This window comes from Sus scrofa, chromosome 13, assembly GCF_054392235.1.
Source record: "Sus scrofa isolate SSC_HxYL_T2T_F1_AM1 chromosome 13, Sscrofa_HxYL_maternal_Yorkshire_Landrace_v2.0, whole genome shotgun sequence".
Classification (NCBI taxonomy): Eukaryota; Metazoa; Chordata; class Mammalia; order Artiodactyla; family Suidae; genus Sus; species Sus scrofa.
The window spans coordinates 101,379,701-101,397,628 of NC_139395.1; the positions used below are offsets into that span (position 1 = coordinate 101,379,701).

Here is a 17,928-nt window from a genome sequence, read left to right on the forward strand (position 1 = left end):
GGTTTTACCAATGTATGTTCCTACCAGCAGTGTAGGAAGTTTCTCTTATCTCCACCCCCTCTATAGCATTTGTTATTTGTAGACTCGTTAATGATGGGTACTTCATTGTAGTTTTGCTTTGCATTTCACTAATACTGATGTTGAGCATTTTTTCATGTGCCTGACGGTCATCCATAGATCTTCATCAGAGCAATGTCTATTTAACTCTTCTGCCCATTTTTCAAATGGGTTGTTAGTTTTTTTTTTGTTGTTTAATTGTATTATTTGTTTATATATTTTGGAGATTATATAAATTGGAGATTATGCTCTTGTTTGTTGTATCATTTGCAAAGATTATGCTTAAATTGGAGATTATGCTCTTGTTTGTTGTATCATTTGCAAAGATTTTTCTCCCATTCTGTGGGATGTCTTTCTTTCTTTCTTTTTTTTTTTTTTTGTATTTTTAGGGCCACACCCACAGCATATGGAGGTTCCCAGGCTAGGGGTCTAATTGGAGCTACAGCTGTTGGCCTATGCCACAGCCACAGCCACAGCAATGCCAGATTCGAGCCACATCTGCAACCTACACCACAGCTCATGGCAACGCCAGAATCCTTAACCCTCTGAGCAAGGCCAGAGATAGAACCTGCAACTTCATGGTTCTTAATTGGATTCATTTCCACTGCACCATGATGGGAACTCCTGTCTTTCTTTTTTTAAAGGTTTCCTTAACTAAGCAGATGCTTTTGAGTTTATCGGTCCCATTGGGTTTTTTTTGTTTGTTTGTTTGTTTTTATTATCATTATTCTAGGAGGTGGATCAAACAAGATGTTGCTGTGATTTATGTCAAAGAGCATTCTGCCTATGTTTTATTCTAGGAGTTTTATAGTATTTTAATCTATTTTGAGTTTATTTTTGTGTATGGCATTAGAGAATGTTTTAATTTCATTATTTTACATGTAGCTTTCCAGTTTTCCCAGCACCATTTATTGAAGAGACTATCTTTCCTCCACTGTATATTCTTGCCTCCTTTGTGGTAGGTTAGTTGACCATAGGTGCATAGGTTTATTTCTGGGCTTTCCATCCTATTCCACTGACCTATATTTTAGTTTTTGTGTCAGTACCGTACTGTTTTTATGACTGTAGCTTTGTTGTATAGTCTTAAGCCAGGGAGCCTGATTCCTCCAGTTCTGTTTTTTTTCTTTTCAATATTGCTTTGGCTATTCAAAGCCTTTTTGTGTTTCTGCAACAAATTTCAAAATGTTCTGTCCTAATTCTGTGAAGAATGTCCTTGGTAATATGATAGGTATTTAATTGAATTTGTAGATTGCCTTGGGTGTACAGTCATTTTGTTAATATTGATTCTTTCAATCCATGAGCCTGATATATCTTCCCATCTGTTTTTTCATTTTTGATTCCTTTCATCAGTGAAAAGGCTTAAATTTTAATGAATATTGTAAAATACAGAAAATATAAGCAATGGTTTTGGATGAGAAGAATCAATATTTTTAAAATTAATACAGTAAAAACTAATATATTAATACACAATTTCTAATTTTTAAACAATTGACTACTGTTTGAGTAATGTTTGAATACACAAGGAGAGTGTAAATAGCCATGAATAGACAAATATTGTACTGTGTTACTTGCAGTAACAGGACGATTGAATATTTTGTCCAGTGATTTAATAAAAAAATTATTTTTCCAACTATGTCCATTAGCTTTCAAATATAATTTCTCTGTCAGCAACTCGGTTTTATATATTCACAAATATATCATGTTATTAAAAGTTTTGGTATTTTCTAGTCTTCTTTTGTTTAATCCTCATAGTATTTTTCTTTCTATCATAATTATTCAGTGATGAGTTTTAAACCTTGGGAATACAACACTCCCCAAAATGGGTTTGTCTATAGTTTATAAAAACAAATAATAAGGCATTTAAAAAATATCTGGTCATTTCTAGTGAATAAGTAGAATTAGTTTACTTTCAATGTTTGTATATAGTTTTCCTGATTAGATATATTACCTGTGGATTTAGTGCCTTATGAATTAATGTTAAAAGAAACTCTGTCCATTCCCTACCCACTGAATTTAGTCAGATGTTTTTCTAAAACTTCTCTGACCCATTGATTCTTGTTATATTAATAATAGAAACATTCTTAATACTTTTCTGATTGCAAAAATGATCTGTATATATTATGAAGATTCAAACAACACAGAAGACATGAAGCTAGTCTGCTAGATGAAAACACACACTCAAATACACACACAAGTGTAGAAAGAAGAGAAAGTTAAATTCATTCTTAATTTCAAGACTGTACTTACTAAATAGAAAACAAACAATTCCAGTCTGGGGATAGTGAATTTCAGATGTGGCAGCCTGGTCAAGACAAATCCATCTTAACTAACGAACCTGGGTTGATACACTATGCCAAACTCTGGACCCTAAGCATATATATTTTTGTTTCTGGATTGAGAACATGAACCAGAAACCATTTTTATGCCTCTTAACTCCTTTTCCTTCTGTCCTAGCAATTTCTCTGAATTTTCTGATCTCTTTGAGCTATCTACCTCCTATATGTTCAATATCTTTTTTTCTTTCTTTATTTACTTTCCTTTAGTGAAAATTTAGGCCTATGCCTCTCATCCAAAAAAGTAACCTCTTGCATCTATTTTTTCTTTTATGCAACATAGAGTGCTTTTCTCCTCTTCTCAACTGAAAAACTTTTTTGATATCTTATTTTCCAATTATTTCTCAAATACTTGCAATCTGGCTTGCTTTGTCAACTCTCTATGGAAATGATTCTAGCATAGTTCACCAATGACCTCTGTGTTTCCAGATTCAGTGAAAATAATTTAGTTTTTATTTACTTATTCTTCATGGCCCTCTGCTCCCTGACATCACGTCCTTCTGTTTCTCATACTTTTGCAGATGTTTGTCTCTTTCACAACTTATATTTCCAACATAACATAAATGTCTGCATTCCATAGGATATGTTACTTAGCAAATCCTTATTTATTAAGATGAGATGTGTAATCTCATCTTTTAAAATGTTTTCAATGATTACCCCCATATACAAAATTCCCAAAACTCTAGCTCCCACAGAGATCTCTGTCCTTATAGATTCACAAATTCAGTTGCCTACTAGACATGTCCATCTAGGTATGACAATGGCATCACTATATCACTAATTCATCATATTTAAAATAAAACTGAATTTACTTTAGGCATCTTCTTGTATGTCTCCTATCTTAACTAGCAGCATCACAATCTACTTAGCTAGAAACCAGGAGTTTTTCTAAAAACTTCTTTATCTTTTAGGGTTGGGATCAAGATAATGGAATAACGGGACGTGGAACTCACCTCTCCCTCATGAAGATATTAAAAATATCTCCATATGATGAAAATTTTCACTGGGAGCTGGCAGAAGGACTTCTGTACAACCAATACTGTAAGAAATATGTACATTAATTAAGTATGAAGGGAAGAAAAGTAATTGGGTTGGGATCTGTGTCCTTTGAAGAGACCAGAGGAAAAAAGGACAACATTACACAGGTAGAATACCTGCTCTGGGGAGGGGTCAGGTTGAAAAACAGATTGGGAACTCCAGTCCTAGGGTCCTACATAGGAGACATAAGCCCCCTTGGCTGATTGGGGAAACAGAAGAACTGTAGAAAGCCTGGACTCCACTCCTGAGAGGTCTGTACATGCTAGCTAGCCCCTGAGGCAGAACAGAGAGAAGTCTGTTCTAGTGGCTTCCAGATATCTTGCAACCACCTTTTCACATGCTCCAACCCAGGCCAAGTGAATGTTCTGGCCCCACTTCTTCCATATCACATCATAGCACTGGATCTAGGGTGGCCACAACCCAGTACAAGACTTGACCTTGGGATGCAGAGGTACCTGGTTCTAGTGCAGAGACTGGGTGGGGTGGTGGTGGCTATTGTGGGTGTTAATCAAGCTGTGCCTCAGAAGTAGCCCAGCTCTTTGACAGTGGTCACTTCACAATAGCTCACCCCTCATACATGCCAAGAATCCATGCAGGTCCTGCCTACCCTGTGGAGAATTTCCAACAACAAGGTGAAGGTGGTGGAGGCTGGGACACTCATAGACTCTGAGGGACAAAAGGGACTTACATCTGAGGCTGCATCTGAGCAGAACCATGGGAGCCTGCACATACACAGCATTGGTACTCTGCACATGGGCCCCACTTGCTTTAGCTATCCCCTCTCTGGGGCAAGGGTCCCACCTGCTCTGAGGAGAAGGAAAAACATACACACAGGAGCAAAGAAACCTTGGGCCCAACATTCATGTCTTCTGCTCCAGTAACTTGGGATCAGACCCTGCCCCTGACAGGGTGGTGGTGGTCACTGAGCAGATGGGAAGACCCTCCCTCATGCACAGAACCAGCCTTAGCCTTTCCAACTCCAGCCCCCTCCTCCCAACAAGGTGATAGCTGCCAGCACATGCTGAGAAAAGATGTTCCTAGTATCCACATAAAATCCAGCTCTCCCACCAAAATCATTGAGCACACTCAGTCTGTATATGGATGCTCCTACATAAGAACACCTCTTTAAGACAGCAGTGCTTAACTATTTCACCTAAACTCACAGAAGCAATGAAAGTTAAGCAACATGAAAAGGCAGAGGAAGTACTCACAATGAAAGGGTGAGAGAAAACCTCTAAAAAAATAATGAAAGTAGAAGTAAACAGTTTGCCAGAATAAGAATTCATAGCATATGCAATAAAAAATGTTAACTGATTCAGAGAAAAGAATTTATGCAAACAGCAAACATTAGCAAGGAAGTAAAAAATAAAAAAGACATAATCACAAATGAAGAATTCAGTAGGTGAAATTTTAAAAACACACTAGGGAGTTCCCTTCATGGCTCAGCAGTTAACTAACCTGCTCATAGGATCCATGAGGATGTGGGTTTGATCCTTGGCCTTGCTCAGTGGGTTAAGGATCTGGCATTTCCATGAGCTTTGGTGTAGGTTGCAGATATAGTTCAGATCCCATGTTTCTGTGGCTGTGGCATAGGCTGGCAGCTGTAGCTCTGATTTAACCCCTAGCCTAGCACCTTCCATATGCTTTAGGTGCAGCCCTAATAAGCAATAAGTAAATAAATAAATAAATAGCACACTAGAAGAATGAATTGCAGACTAAGTGATACATAAAAAAATGCATAAGTCACCTGGAGGATAGAATGATGGAAATCATCCAATAAGAACAGCAAAAAGATAAACACGTTAAAAAAAATCAAAATCAAAACAATTGAGAGATCTCTGGAATAACATTAAGGATATCAACATTAGCAGCTCAACATTCATAGTTAACATTCTCCCTGAAGAAGAGAGAGAAGGGAATCAAAAATATAATTGAATAAATTATAGCTGAAAACTTCCCAACCCTGAAATAGGAAACATATATTCAGGTACTGGAAGCACAGAGGGTCCCAAACAAGATGAATCCAGATATACCCACTTCAAGATATATCATAATTAAAATAGCAAAAGTTAAAGATAAAAAAATTCTACAGGCAGCAAGACAAATACAAGGAATCATACACAAAGGAATCCCTATAAGGCTATCAGATGATTTCTCTGCAGAAACTTGACAGGCAAGAAGGGACTGGCATGATATATTCAAAGTGCTGTAAGGGAAAAACATGCAACCTAAGCTACTCTACCTAGCAAGGTTATCATTTATAATAGGAGGAGAGATAAAGAACGTCTCAGATAAACAAAAACAAAAGAGTTCATTAATACTAAACCTACTCCAAAGGAAATGTTAAAGAGTATTCTCTAAGTGGAAAGAAGCAAGAATCTATAGGAAAGGGAAAATCCTACTAAGAAAGGCAAATATATAGTAATATATAGAAATAACTGAAGATTAATCACTTAAATAAGTGATGAATCACTTAAATAAGTATGAAAATCACTTAAATAAGTATGAAAATCACTTAAATAAGTATGAAAATTAAAAGACAAGACAGTTGTAAAAGTAACCATAACTAAAATAATCTGTTAAGGGATAAACATAGAGATGTAAAGTACAACATCAAAAACACAAAATGTGAGAAAGAGGAGTAAAAAAAGGTAGATATGTCAGAATGTGTTTTAACATAAATGACTAACAGTTTAAAACAAGTAAGTATAGTTATAGGCCAGCATATATGAAGCTCACAAATAAAAAACCTACAACAGAGCCACAAAAACTGAAAAGGAACACAATCATACTACTAAAGAAAATAATTACACCACAAAGGAAAATACAAAAAGAATAAATATACAGAGAAGAACTACAAAAACAAATGAAAAGCAAAGAATAAAATGACATTAAGTACATCCTATCAATAATTACTTTAAATGTCAATGATAAAATGCTCTAATCAAAAGACATAGGATGGGAGATTGAATAAAAAAAAAAACCTATCCATAAGCTACCTACAAAAGACTAACATAGCTAAACACAAAAAACAGACTGAACATAAAGTGATAGAAAAACATATTTCATGCAAACAGAAGTGAGAAGAAAATAGGGATGATATTTTATGCAATCTGAAATGAGAAGAAAATGAGGATAGCAATATTCATATCAGATAAAATAAACTTTAACACAAAAGCTATTACAAAAGAAGGGAATTACATAATGAAAAAAAGGATCAATACAAGAAGGAGATATAACATTTGTAAACATATATGCTCCCAACACAGGAGCATCAAAATATATAAAGCAAATATTAATAGACCTTAAAGGAGAAATTGACAATAATACAATAATAGTAGAGGATTTTAAACACCCCAGTTACATTAATTGACAGATCATTCAGAAAGAAAATAAATAAGGAAACAGTGATCTTAAGTGAACAATAGGCCAGAACTTAAAAGGTATCCATAATACATTCCACCCCAAAAAAGCAATATACACATTCTTTTCAAGGGCACATGGATTGCTGTTAGGCCACAAAACAAGTCTCAATAAATCTAAGAAGACAGAAATTATTTCAAGATTTTTCTGACCTCAAGAGTATGAAACTAGAAATGAACTTTAGAAAGAAACATGGGAAAAGAACAAATGCATGTAACTAAACAACATGCTACTAAAAAACCTACAATGGATCAATGATAAAATCAAAGATGAAATCAGAAAATACTGAGATGCAGTAAAAGCTGTTCTATGAGGATTCCTCAAGAAACAAGAAAAATCTCAAATACTCTAACCTACCATGGAAGGAATTAGAGAAAGAAGAATAAAGTGCAAGTTCAGCAGAAGGAAGGAACTAATAAAGATCAGAGAGGAAATAAATAAGATGGAGATTTAAAAAAATAGAAAAGATCAATGAAACCAAGAGCCGGTTTTTTTTTTTGTAAAGATAAACAAAATTGTTAATCGTTTAGCCAGGCTCACCAAGAAGAAAAGAGAGAGGACCCAAATAAAGAAGTGAAAGAGAAGAAATAACAACCAGTACCACAGAGATACAAAAAAAACATGAGATTACTACAATTAAATGCTAATAAACTGGACAATTTAGAAGAAATGGACAAATTTCTAGAAACATACAACTTGCCAAAACTAAGTCAAGTAGAAACAGACACTTTTAACAGACTGATAATTAGTAGGGAAATTAAATTTGTAATTGAAAAAAACTCCGAGCAAGTAAAAGTCTAGGACTCGATGGCTTCACAGGAGAATTCTCCCAAACATATAAAGAAGAACTAGGACCTATCCTTCTCAAACTATTCCCCCCAAATTAATAGGATGGAACAATCCCAAATTCAGCCTCTTGTTCTGGAATCCTTTCTTGCTTCCAGATCCCACCTCTTCCCTTTACATGGGTAACTCCTATATAAGACTTGGCTCAGGCCTTATTCCCCAAATCCTTCTAACTCCTTTTTTTTTTGCTATTCTTTCTTCACACCATTGTGTTAAATACTCTTTCTATAGATTTTCAAAACCTCTCACTATCACCATCCTCACGTGGTATGTTATAATTAGTTTTGTATGTTCATGTGTTGTCTTCCCAAAATATTCTGAGCCCAGTGGGGGCAAAGACTGTGTGCAAGTTGGCACCTGTATAACCCAAGTTTTCAGTGCAGTGGTTTGTTTATGATTGAATTCAATACATATTGTTAATGAACAAATGCATCATATTTTTTCCTAGAATTCTTCAGTAGTCAGTGACTGCCCAATGGAACATAGCACAGGCATTGTGGTCAAGGACATATTTTTTCTTTTATTCTTCTGATTTTCACCTCAGTTTAATTACATTACAATTCAAGAACATTTGAAAATGCGTCTTGAAAACTAATTAACAGTATACTGAATACATAATTGTTAAATTAAATGTTTCAATGCCAAATGGTATTATAATTTTTTCTCAATTTCTTTGATACACATCCAAAGAAGAGGTTAAAATCATTGTTTTATTTATAATCATATTTACAGATTCCCATTCCTTTACCCGGCAGAGGTTTTCAGCAAACTGAGAATGTTTTTGGACACAGGAACAAATATGATACCATATACCACAAAATTAGCCATGAGCTAAACATGGTCTAATAATATCCATTATATGTTTATTTTACATTTTAATGTTTATTTGTGCTCTGCTAGATTGGAGCCAAATCTTAAATGATTTATGTAAATTATTGGCTTTAGCACATTGAGACATGATGGAGCTTCATACTGGTAAGAAAAAAATGGAGACATATTGTCAAGTACAATCCATATGTGCTTAAAAATAATTTAAGAACTAGAACAAATTTTAGATAATGATTTAAATAAAGCATTTTATATGAATCCTATCATTAAATTCATGAAAATATTATTTTTCATACTTCTTTTTTTACTGACTTTTTTTGGGGGGGCACCCACAGCATGTGGAAATTCCCAAGTTAGGGAGATATGTTTTGATATTTCTGATAACTGTGAATATTTTAGACTGGAAAATAAACTCCTTACTTTCACAGATGAAGAAAATCAGTGTACGTAATCTTTCTGCTGCTCTCTTAGATATGTGATGTTATGACTTGTTACTGCCAGAAGCCCTGACCAGAGATGCCATTTCACTTTCATTTCCGTATACACAAAGAGGTTGTGTTAACATATAAGGATTTTATTATTATTATTATTATTTTTGTCTCTTTGCCTTTTTTCTAGGGCCACACCTGCGGCATATGGAGGTTCCCAGGCTAGGGGTCTAATGGAAGCTGTAGCTGCCGGCCTACGCCACAGCAACGCGGGATCTGAGCTGTGTCTGCAACCTACACCACAGCTTACGGCAACGCCGGATCCTGAACCCACTGAGCAAGGCCAGGGATCGAACCTGCAACCTTGTGGTTCCTTGTTGGATTCGTTAACCACTGAGCCATGACGGGAACTCCAGGATCTTAGATTACTAGGTACACAGGTTCCTGCCACACTCTTTCCTCCATATTTATCAATTTTAATCACATACTATTTGAAAAAACAGATTTAGACATAATTCACATATATATGTAGACAAAATTTACATACCATAAAATTTACCCTTTTAAAAGGTACTGTTTTTTGATATATTCAGAGAGTTGTGCAATGAGCACCACCAAACAATAATAATGAGCTCCCAAACAAAAGTAGTCTGGCTGTCATCCCAGACCATCCCTACTCTTATGTTCCTTGCCTGCTAACTCTTAAATTCCATCTCCATCTGTTTGTTGACTTTTGATCCTTTTTCTCATTTAACGCTTGCTTCTGCCCTGGAGACTTGGCATTTGTACTTTGTCTCTAATTTCTGACAGTCTTCCAAAATTTTGACATAGAACTACTCACCAGCTCTCTCATTTTGGTTATTTCCAGAGGTGCTCCTGCCTTAGCTAGTCTTTAAAAATCTACCCATGGTTATAGCCCACCTCCAAACTCTAGCCAGTTAACTATTTCCTATAAGAGAGTCATATAAAGATTTTGCTTCCAATTTTCGTTTCTTGGGGCTCAACCCTCAATGAAGCTGGGATAATATGTATGAGCCCAGAATTGCTTGTTATACATGAGTATGGTATATGAGGTGAAGGAAAAGTAGAGATCTTGCTTAGGAGAAACTTAAGGCATGCCCTTAGGAGTTGGGAATTGCTTCTAGGCCAGGTACATAAAGATATGAGGTACACTCCCATGAAGTACAGATGTGTGGCTCCATCTGGAATCTAGATCATCCTGAAAGGGTTTGCATGGATATATGCTGGTGATTCCAACACAGAATGACCCACATCTCAGAGTTCATACTGGGAATGGGCGGGTGTGAGGGAGCATTTGTTATTGTCACACTAACAGGGACACTATGGCATCGAAAGGACTTCCTGCAGTGCATAGGGCAGCCCTGCACAAAGAGTATTTCTTAGTGTCCTGCATGACTTTTTTTGTTTGTTTGTTTTCATTCTTTTAATGGCCACACCCATGGCATGTAGAATTTCCTGGACCAAGGATTGAATTTGAGCTGCTTACACCACAGCTGCAGCAATGCAGGATCCTTTAACCCACTGGGCCAGGCCTGGGATCAAACTCACACCTCTGCAGTGACTCTAGCCACTGCAGTTGGATTCTTAACCCATTACAGCACAGCAGGAACTCCCAAAAGATTTTCTAATTAGTGTAATTCTTGTCCTAACACTAATAGCAATATTTTAAAGTTACTAATTTTCATAATTTGTAAAAAATTCAGTTATTTGTAAAAAATTCAGTTATTTGTAAAAAATTCACACCTGTAATTCATATGTGATTCTGTACTTGCAATAGAAGTTTAATTTGCATGGCCAGATTTCAGTGAGGAAAAATGAAAATAACTTGCTACAAATTCAATAGGTGTTATATGACAGAGCTAGAACTCTGACTTGCATTTGCTACATTCTAAACCAATGATTTCCATTACTGGATAGAAATAGAAAATATTTAGCTTGCTTCGATGTGTAAAGTGATATTGCCCACTGGCCAGGGCTGGCCTCAAGGGCCTCACAGAAAGTGCAGTTGCATTGAGCACCTCATGTGCTACCCCTGCCCTCTTAAAATTCTGATTTTTTAAGCAAGGGGTCAGCATTTTTAGTTTGTCCTGTGTCCAGCATTATGTTGCTCCTTCTGGGAAAGATCTGGACATCTCTTTAAAACAGTCTCCATGTTTGAAATGAGTGTGAAAAAACCTAGACTAATCAACTAGGAAAATTGCTCCTGGACATCTTTGGGACTGAGCCATTTCTTTTCGTTATTGGTAAAAACAGCTTCACTTCTCAAGGTATCAGTTTCCTCTATGATGAGAATGATATTTATTTAGACCAAATGTGCTCACTTCTTGCTGAAGTTCTCTCTACCCAAGGTGAAGCTTCTGGGGTTCTCCATAGGAAGATGCCTCACTGGTTATTTCTATAGTTATGTAGGATTCATTTCTTTGCCTTGAGCAACCCCCTTAGCAAAACATCAGACTTGGAGCAAACTGACTTCCTGTAGTTTCTTGCAGGGATATTTTGACTCTTCTCTACAGTTACCTTTAAAATACGAAAGCTGAGGGAGAGGGAGAGAGAGAAATTACGGCACTGACTGTAGACTGTCACCTACCTAAAAAGAATATACTGATCTCTCACTGTGTTCCTATAGCACCATATTCATACCTCTTTAATTGCCCTTATCACCTGGTAGAGGTTTAAATGTGTTTCCCTTTCTATTAGGCCACTTAGGTAGTAGAATACTTCCTTTTTATCTTCTTTTTTTTTTAATCTTTGGAGTATCAACATTTAGGAAAATTTTGATGAAATTTGGTGAAATGAAATGAATTGCCAAAGTCCCCTAGTATTCGATGATTTTGACAAATATATATATATATATATATATATATATATATCTCACAATTATGCATTTTCCAGATAAGTTATGTGAGAACTCCCCCAAACTAAAATTTAATGAATCCCTCCAAATGGTTGTTTAAGTGGTTCATTACCTAAAAGCAATGTTTCCAATTAGTTTCTGCCTCTGGGTTTTATTTTCCCAATGCAATTTAGCTAATGCTTTAGCTAAAGAGAAAGTGAGCTACTGATTAAAGTCTAAACATAAGATAAAGTGAATTACTCTTAGCATAAATTCCTCTTCAATAGCATTTGACAAAAAGTACTGCTAATTATCTAGCCAGCCATTAATGTGCTTTTAGGTAGTGAATCATGCGGTTCTTTTGCTTTTTTATTCATTTGCTTTTTTTTGTTGAAATATGACACTTAAATATTAAATAGGGGGCTTCTCTCAAAAGACAATGTGATTGAGGCCATTTTCCTTGTAGGAGAGGAAGATTTTTCTAGATTAGGATATATAATTTTCAAGAGTGACAGAATCAGTGCTCAAACTCATCAATCAAAACCTTGTGCATACTGAAAAAATTTAAGAAGCAATAGTAAAACTAATCTTATATTATTCTTTCAGAGAATAAAACATGATTCCTGTATTACTCTGTTAGGACTGTCATTACAAACTACACAGTCTGGATAGCTTAAACCACATAAATTTATTTTCTTACAGTTATGGAGGTCAGAAGACCAAGATCAAAGTGCTATCAGGGTTGGTTTCTGGTGAAATTTCTTCCTGGCTTGCAGATAACTTCCTTCTCCCTGTGTCCTCACCTGGTCTTTCTTCTGTGCATGTGCAGGAAGAGAAAGATCTTGAATGTCTCTTTTTCTTCTTCTAAGGATATACCAGTCCTATTGTGTGCCACCTTTATGACCTCATTAACTATAATTACCTATCTAAAGTCCTTGTCTCCAAATAAAATCATATTTGGAGTTAAGGCTTCAACATATGAATTTTGCAGAGGCACAATTCAGTCCTTAAGAATTGTTAACCTATTTGATGGGGTTGGAACAGGAGTTGTTCATACCAACATGTACCAGTTCACAGGAAACAGCTGTGAGCACTTTTTCCCAATTCTGCCTTGAGTGACTTGAAATCTGCTTCAGTGAGAGTACTGATAGCATCAAAATCATCAACTACTACTGCACATATCAGTGAAACATTAAAAATCCATGTCTCTAGGACAATAAAATATTACAGGATTTCACTCTTCAATTAAATGTACTTTAAAATTAGTATGTTTAACTTGATTAATGAAATGGATTGTGCAAATGACAATAAGACAAATGTATTGGTTTTTCACAATATTTAATTACAAAAATTTTCAAATATTCAGAAAAGTTGAGATTTGTTACAGTGGATAACACCCATATATTCATTATCCAGTTTTTACAATAAAGATTTTACTATACTTGCTTTGTCATATATCCATCCACCTATCCCTCTACCCCTCAGTCAGTGTTTTTTAATTTTTCGATGCCTTTCATAGTAAGTTGAAAACTTCAATACATTTCCACCAGATACTTCAGCATACCTATAACTAATTATTGTCTGATGTTTATACTGGGTTCCTTTTATCTTTCAAGGTAAAATTTCCATACATTAAAGTATGTAAGTCTTAAGAGTGCCATGTGATGAATTCTTACAAGTATATTCACCTGTGTAACCTAGACCAATATCAGGATGCAAAATGTTAGCCTCAGCCCAGAAAGCTTCCTCTTACCCCTTTCAGGTAAATCCTCACCCCATCCATTATAGGCAACAACTGTCCTGATTTTTTTCTTACCATATAAAATTTTGCCTGTTTATACAGATTCTGTAAGTGGAATCACATATTATGTACTCCAGGCATGCAGCTTTTTTTACTTAGTAGAATTTTTGTGATATTAGTTCATGCTATTGTATATACCAGTAATTCATTCTTTTTTATAATTATGAAGTATCCCATTGTATGATTATATTACAATTTCTTTATCCATTGTCATTTTTTCCTGATCCAAATTCCTTTACTTATTTATTAAATTTTTTCACTGAATTATATTTGATTTATAATATTATGTAAGTTTCAATATATAACATAATGATTCAATATTTTTATGGATTATACTTCATTTAAAGGTACAAAACATTTTGGCCATATTCCCTGTGCTATATGATATAACCTTGTAGCTTATTTATTTTATATCTAGTGGTTTGTACCTCTTAATCGCCTTCCCCATTGTGTCTCTCACCTCCCCCTCTGATAACCACTAGTTTGTTCTCTGTAACTGTGAATCTGTTTCTGTTTTTTTATATTCATTTGTTCATTTTTAAGATTCCAATATAAGTGAAAATATACAATATTTGTCTTTTTTTGTTCAACTTACTTCACTAACCATAATACCCTCCAGATCTATCCATGTCGAAAATGGCAAAACTCTCTCCTTTTATGGCTGAGTAATATTCCATTGTAAACATATAACACATCTTCTTTATCCATTCATCTGCTGATGACATTTAGGTTGCTTCCATATCTTGGCAATTGTAAATAATGCTACTGTGAACATTAGTTTTACTGTATTTTTTCCCTTCAAGTATATACCTAGAAGTGGTATTACTGGGTTATATGGTAGTTATATTTTTAATTTTTTTAGGAACCTCCATACTGATTTCCATACTGGCTGCACAAATTTACATTCCCGCCAAGATTTCACAAGGGTTCTCTATTCTCTACATCCTTGCCAGCACTTTTATTTGTAGCGCTTTTGATTATATTCATTTTGACACGTGTGAGGTGATATCTCACTGTGGTTTTGACTTATATTTATCTGATGATTTGCGGTGTTAAGCATCTTTTCTTGTGCCTGTTGGCTATCTGTGTGTCTTTTTTAGAAAAATTTCTATTTGGGTCTTCTGCCCAGTTGGGTTATCTTTTGGCCACACCCTCAGCATGTGGAAATCTTTGGCCACAGATTGAATCCAAGCTGCAGCTGTGACCTGCACCATAGCCGTGGCAATACCAGATCCTTAACCCACTGCACAAGGCCAGGGACCAAACCCATGCTGTCCATGCAGAGGCAACATTGGATCTTTAATCTGCTGTGCCACACTTGGGATTCCTGCCCAGTTTTTGATCAGGCTGTTTGTTTGTTTTTGATATTGAGTCATATGAGCTCTTTATATATTCTGGATATTAACCCCTTCTCAGACATTTCACTTGCAAATATCTTTTCCCATTCAGTAGGCTGTCTTTTCATTTTGTTGATGGTTTCCTTTACTGTGCAAAAGTTTTTGAGTTTAATTAGGTCCCATTTGTTTACTTTTGTTTTTGATTCCCTTGCTGAGGAAACAGATCCAAAAAAATATTGCTATAATTTATGTACAAATATAAAAAGAGAGTACTGCCTATGTTTTCTTAGAGTTTTATGGTTTCTGGTTTCACATTTAGGTCTTCAATCCATTTTGGGTTCATGTTTGTATATATTGTACGAAAAAGTTTTAATTTCATTCCTTTACATGCAGCTGTCCAAATTTCCTAATGCTGCTTATTGAAGAGACTGTCTTTTCCCCAATGAATGTTTTTGCCTCCTTTGTCATATATTAATTGACCATAGGTTTATTTCTGGGATCTCTATTCCATGCTGTTTTGATTACTATAGCTTTCAAAAGTAGTATAGTCAAAAATCAGGGCATGTGATACTTCTTGCTTCATTCTTTATTCTCAAGACTTCTTTGTTTATTCAGGGTCTTTATGGTTCCATACAAATTTAGGATTAAGTGTTCTAGTTCTGTGAATAATTTCATGGGTATTTTGATAGGGATTACTTTAAATCTGTGGACTGTTTGAGTAATATGCCCATTTTAACAATATTAATTCTTCCAACCCAAGAGCATATAATATGTTTCCATTTCTTTGAATTATCTTCAATTTCCCTTATCACTATTTTATCATTTCCAGAGTATAGACCTTTCACTTCCTTGATTAAGTTTATCCTTAAGTATTTTATTCTTTTTGATGTAATTTTAAATGGGATTTTTTCTTTTTTTACTTTCTATTTCTGATTGTTATTAGTGCATAGAAAATCAGCATATTTCTATATATTAATCTGGTATTCTGCAACTTTACTGAATTCATTTATTAGTTGTAATTGTGTGTGTGTGTGTGTATAGACTTCAGGGTGTTTTATATGTAGTGTCATGTCATCTGAAAATAGCGAAAGTTTTACTTTCTCCATTCCAGTTAGGATGTCTTTTATTTCTTTTACTTGTATGATTGCTGTGCTGGCACTTTCAATACTATGTTAAATAGAAATGACAAGAGTGGGCATCCTTGTCTTGTTCCTAATTTTAGAAGAAAAGCTTTCAGTTTGATGTTAACAGTGGGCTTGTCATAAATGGCCCGTATGATGTTAAAATATATTCCCTCTGTTCTCACTTTGATGAGATTTTTTTTATCATGAATGAATGTTGAAAAAATTTTTTTCACACCCATGACAAATGAAAGTTCTCAGGCCAGGGATCAAATGTGAGCCACACTGTGGCCTATGCCACAGCTGCAGCAGCACTGGTTCCTTAGCCCACTGTGCTGGCTGGGGATTGAACCTGGGCTGCCTCAGAGACAATGCCAGATCCTTAACCTGCTGCACTACAGCAGGAACTCATAGATGTTGAATTTGGTCAAATGCTTTTTCTGCATCTATTGAGATTATCATTTTGTCCTTCCTTTCATACCATACTGTGTTATATCATATTGATTGGTTTGTGAATATTGAACCATCCCTGATTCCCTAGAATAAATCCCACTTGATCATGGTGTATGATACTTTTTAAATATAGTTGATTTCAGTCTGCTGATATTTTATTGAGGATTTTTGCATCTATATTTATCAGAGATATTGGCTGGTAATTTTCTTGTTTTATACTGTCTTTGGTTTTGGTATCAGGGTGATGATGGCTTCATATAATGAGCTTTCTAGCGTTCCCCCTTCAGATTTTTTGGAATAGTTTGATAAGGATAGATATTAATGCTTCTTTATGATTGGTAAAATTCCCCCTCTGTCCTAAATATTGTTTCTTGGAAGTTTTATGATTACTGATTATATATTAATTGTAGTAATTGTCTGTTCAAATGATCTATTTCTTCTTGATTCAGGCTTGAAAGATTGAATGTTCATTCATTTCCTCTAGTTTGTCCAGTTTGTTGGCATAGTATTCTCTATGATTGCTATTATTTCTGTGATATCAATTGTAATTTCTCCTCTTTTATTTCTTATTTGTTTATTTGGTACTTTTCTTAGTAAGTGTAGCTAAAGTCATCAATTTAATTTCTCTTTCAAAAATATAGCTCTTGGTTTCTCATTGATGTTTTCTATTTTTTTTGTCTCTATTGTATTTTTTTTTCTGCTTTTTATTTCCTTACTTTTGCTGATTTTAGGTTTTGTTTGTCCTTATTTTTGTAATTGCTTTAGATGGTAGCTTAGGCTTATTTGAGATTTTTCTAATTTTCTGAGGAAGCCTGTATCACTATAAACTTGTCTTAGAACTGTGCTGCATAGATTTTAGAGTGTTGTGTTTCCATTTTCATGTCTCGCAATATCTTCTGATTTCCTTTTTGATTTCTTTCTTATCCCATCGCTTTTTTAGTAATGTCACTTAATTCCATGTGTTTGTTCTTTTATCATTTTTTTCTGTAATTGATTTCTAGTTTCATATCACAGTGGTTGGAAAAGATGCTTGATATAATTTCTATCCTCTTAAATTTTTTTTACTTGTTTTTGTGATCTAGCATGTGATCTATCCTGGAGAACTTTACACATGATGTTGAATAGCATGTGTATTCTGCTGTTTTTGATGGAATGTCCTCGAGATATCTATTAAATTAAACTGGTCTAATTTGTCATTTAAAGCCACTGTTTTCTTATTTATTTTATTCCCAGATGATCAGTCCATTGATGTACATGTGAGGTTAAAATCTTCTACTATTACTGTATTATTGTCAATTTCTTCCTTTATATCTGTCAATATAATAAATATTTTATATATTTAAGTGCTTCTATATTAGGTGCATGTATATTTAGAAATGTTATATCCTCTTTTTGTATTGATCTCTCTC

General features: G+C 34.8%; 1 long non-coding RNA gene across 3 annotated transcripts in view; it reads left to right on the plus strand.

The window, feature by feature from the left end:
• LOC106505711 (uncharacterized) overlaps window positions 1-17,928 on the plus strand; it is a 51,449-nt gene that overhangs the window by 21,453 nt on the left and 12,068 nt on the right. For all 3 annotated transcript variants that reach the window (XR_014824150.1, XR_014824151.1, XR_002337709.2), the window contains one exon: window positions 3,302-3,431. This is a non-coding gene — a long non-coding RNA (uncharacterized LOC106505711). The remainder of the gene's footprint in view (window positions 1-3,301; window positions 3,432-17,928) is intronic.